The sequence below is a fragment of the Somniosus microcephalus genome, chromosome 12 (genome assembly GCF_052327205.1).
Source record: "Somniosus microcephalus isolate GS21.2 chromosome 12, FLI_Smic_1.0, whole genome shotgun sequence".
Lineage (NCBI taxonomy): Eukaryota > Metazoa > Chordata > Chondrichthyes > Squaliformes > Somniosidae > Somniosus > Somniosus microcephalus.
This window is the reverse complement of record NC_140998.1, coordinates 171,759,019-171,763,234: the sequence shown is the minus strand read 5'-3', so window position 1 is coordinate 171,763,234 and position 4,216 is coordinate 171,759,019.

Below are 4,216 nucleotides of genomic sequence, written 5' to 3'. Positions count from 1 at the left end.
CCCCAATAGACAGAACCCAGACACCCCAATGGACAGAACCCGGAGACCCCAATAGACAGAACCCAGATACCCCAATAGAAAGAACACAGAGACCCCAATAGACAGAACCCAGAGTCCCCAATAGACAAAACTCAGAGACCCCAACAGACAGAACCCAGAGACCCCAATAGACAGAACCCAGAGACCCCAATAGACAGACCTCATAGACGCCAATAGAAAGAACACAGATACCCCAATAGACAGAAACCAGATACCCCAATAGACAGAACCCAGATACCCCAATAGACAGAACCCAGATACCCCAATAGACAGAACCCAGATACCCCAATAGACAGAACCAGATACCTCGACAGACAGATCCCAGAGACCCCAATAGACAGAACCCAGAGGCCCCAAAAGACAGAGCCCGGAGACCCCAATAGACAGAAGCCAGATACCCCAATAGAAAGAACCCACGGACCCCGGTAGCCAGAACCAAGACATCCCAATAGACAGAACCCAGTGACCCCAATAGACAGAACCCAGATACCCCAATAGACAGAACACAAAGACCCCAATAGACAGAACCCAGACAACCCAATAGACAGAACCCAGAGACCCCAATAGCCAGAACCCAGAGACCCGAATAGACAGAAATCAGATTCCCCAATAGAGAGAACCCAAATACCCCAATAGACAGAACCCAGATACCCCAATGGACAGAAACCAGATACCCCAATAGACAGAACCCAGATACCACATAGACAGAACACAGAGACCCCAATCGACTGAACCCAGATACCCCAATAGACAGAACCCAGAGACCCCAATAGACAGAATCCAGATACCCCAATAGACAGAACACAGAGACCCCAATAGACAGAATACAGATACACGAGTAGACAGAACTCAGAGACCCCAATAGACTGAAAACAGATACCCCGACAGACAGAACCCAGAGACCCCAATAAACAGAACGCAGAGACCCCAACAGACAGAACCCAGACACCCCAATAGACAGACCACAGATACCCCAATAGACAGAACCAAACACCCTATTAGACAGAACCCAGATACCCCAATAGACAGAACCCAGAGACCCCGATAGCTAGAACTCAGAGACCCCAATAGATGGAACCCAGATATCCCAATAGACAGAACCCAGATACCCCAATAGACAGAACCCAGATACCCCAATAGACAGAACCCAGATACCCCAATAGACAGAACTGAGGTACCCCATAGACAGAACACAGTGAACCCAATAGACAGAACACAGAGAACCCAATAGACAGAACCCGGAGTCCCCAATAGACAGAACTCAGAGACCCCAAAAGACAGAACCCAGAGACCCCAATAGACAGAACCCAGATACCCCAATAGACAGAACACAAAGAACCCAATAGACAGAATCCAGACACCCCAATAGACAGAACCCAGAGACCCCAAAAGCCAGAACCCAGCGACCCGAATAGACAGAACCCAGATACCCCAACAGAGAGAACGCAGATACCCCAATAGAGAGAACCCAGATACCCGAATAGACAGAAACAGATACCCCAATAGTCGGAACCCAGAGACCCCAATAGGCAGACCCCAAACACCCCGATAGCCAGAACCCAGAGTCCCGACTAGACAGAACCCAGATACCCCAATAGAGAGACCCCAGATTCCCCAATGGACCGAACCCAGATACCGCAATAGACAGAAACCAGATACCCCAATAGACAGAGCCCAGATACCCCATAGACAGAACACAGAGACCCAAATCTACTGAACCCAGCTCCCCGAATAGACAGAACCCAGAGACCCCAATAGACAGAATCCAGAGACCCCAAAAGGCAGAACACAGAGACTCCAATATACAACACACAGATACATGAATAGACAGAACCCAGAGACCCCAATGGACAGAAACCATATACCCCAATAGACAGAACCCAGAGACACCAATAGACAGAACCCAGATACCACAATAGACAGAACCCAGATACCCCAATAGACAGTACCCAGATATCCAATAGAGAGAACAGAGACCCCAGTTGACAGAACCCAGATACCCCAATAGACAGAACCCAGAGACCCCAATAGACAGAACCCAGAGACCCCAAAAGACAGAATCCAGAGACCCCAATACACAGAACCAAGATACCCCAATAGACAGAACACAAAGACCCCAATAGACAGGACCCTGCTACCCCAATAGACAGAACCCAGAGACCCCGATAGCCAGAACCCAGAGGCCCGAATAGACCGAACACAGATACCCCAATAGAGAGAATGCAGATACCCCAATAGACAGAACACAGATACCCAAATAGACAGAACCCAGATACCCCAATAGACAGAACCCAGATATCCCTTAGACAGAACACAGAGACCCCAATAGACAGAACTCAGATACCCCTATAGACAGAACCCAGAGACCCCAATAGGCAGATCCCAAATAGCCCGATAGCCAGAACCCAGAGACCCGAATAGACAGAACCCAGATACCCCAATAGAGAGAACCCAGATACCCCTATCGACAGAACCCAGAGACCCCAATAGACAGAATGCAGAGACCCCAATAGACAGAACCCAAAGACCCCAACAGACAGAAACTAGATACCCCAATAGACAGAACCCAGATACCACATAGACAGAACCCAGAGACCCCAATAGACAGAACCCAGAGACCCCAACAGACAGAATCCAGATACCCCAATAGACAGAACACAGAGACCCCAATAGACAGAACACAGATACACAAATAGACAGAACTCAGAGACCCAATAGACAGAATCCAGATACCGCAACAGACAGAAACCAGACACCCCAATAGACAGACCACAGATACCCCAATAGACAGAACCAAGCACCCTAATAGACACAACCCAGATACCCCAATAGACAGAACACAGAGACCCCGATAGCTAGAACCCAGAGACCCCAATAGGCGGAACCCAGATATCCGAATAGACAGAACCCAGATACCCCAACAGACAGAACCCAGATACCCCAATAGACAGAACCCAGGTACCCCATAGACAGAACACAGTGAACCCAATAGACAGAACACAGAGAACGCAATAGACAGAACCCAGAGACCCCAATAGATAGAACCCAGAGACCCCAACAGACAGAACCCAGTGACCCCAATAGACAGAACCCAGATACCCCAATAGACAGAACCCAGGTACCCCGTAGACAGAACACAGTGAACCCAATAGACAGAACACAGAGAACGCAATAGACAGAACCCAGAGTCCCCAATAGATAGAACCCAGAGACCCCAACAGACAGAACCCAATCTCTCTCGGTCTGTCTGTCTCGGTCTATCTGACTGTCTCTCTCACTCTGTCTGGCTGTCTCTCTCGCTCGCTCGCTCTGTCTGCCTCTCTTGGTCGCTCGCTCTGTCTGTCTGTCTCTCTCACTCTGTCTGGCTGTCTCTCTCGCTCTCTCTGTCTGTCTCTCTCACTCTCTCTGTCTGTCTCTCTCGCTCACGTGCTCTGTCTGTCTGTCCGTCAGTCTCTTTCGCTCTGTCTGTCTCTCTCTCTTGCTCTGTCTCTCTCGCTCTGTATCTCTCGCTCTGTCAGTCTCTCACGCTCTGTCTCTCTCTCGCTCTGTCGGCCTCTCTCCCTCTGTCGGCCTCTCTCCCTCTGTCGGTCTCTCCCGCTCTGTCTCTCTCTCTCACTCAGTCTGTCTCTCTCGCTCTGTCTGTCTCTCTCGCTCTGTTGTGTCTCTCGCTCTGTCTGTCTCTCTCACTCTGTCTGTCTCTCTCGCTCTGTTGTCTCTCTCACTCTGTTGTCTCTCTCGCTCTGTCGGTCTCTCTCGCTCTGTCTCTCTCTCTCGCTCTGCCTGTCTCTCTCTCTCACGCTCTATCTCTCTCGCTCTGTCTGTCTCTCTCGCTCTGTCTGTCTCTCTCACTCTGTCTGTCTCTCTCGCTCTGTCTGTCTCTCTCGCTCTGTTTGTCTCTCTCACTCTGTTGTCTCTCTCGCTCTGTCTCTCTCTCTCGCTCTGTCTCTCTCTCTCGCTCTGTCTGTCTCTCTCGTTCTGTCTGTCTCTCTCGCTCTGTTGTCTCTCTCGCTCTGTCTGTCTCTCTCTCTCTCGCTCTGTCTCTCCTGCTCTGTCTGTCTCTCTCGCTCTGTCTGTCTCTCTCACTCTGTTGTCTCTCTCGCTCTGTCGGTCTCTCTCGCTCTGTCTGTCTCTCTCGCTCTGTCGGCCTCTCTCCCTCTGTCGGCCTCTCTCGCTCTGT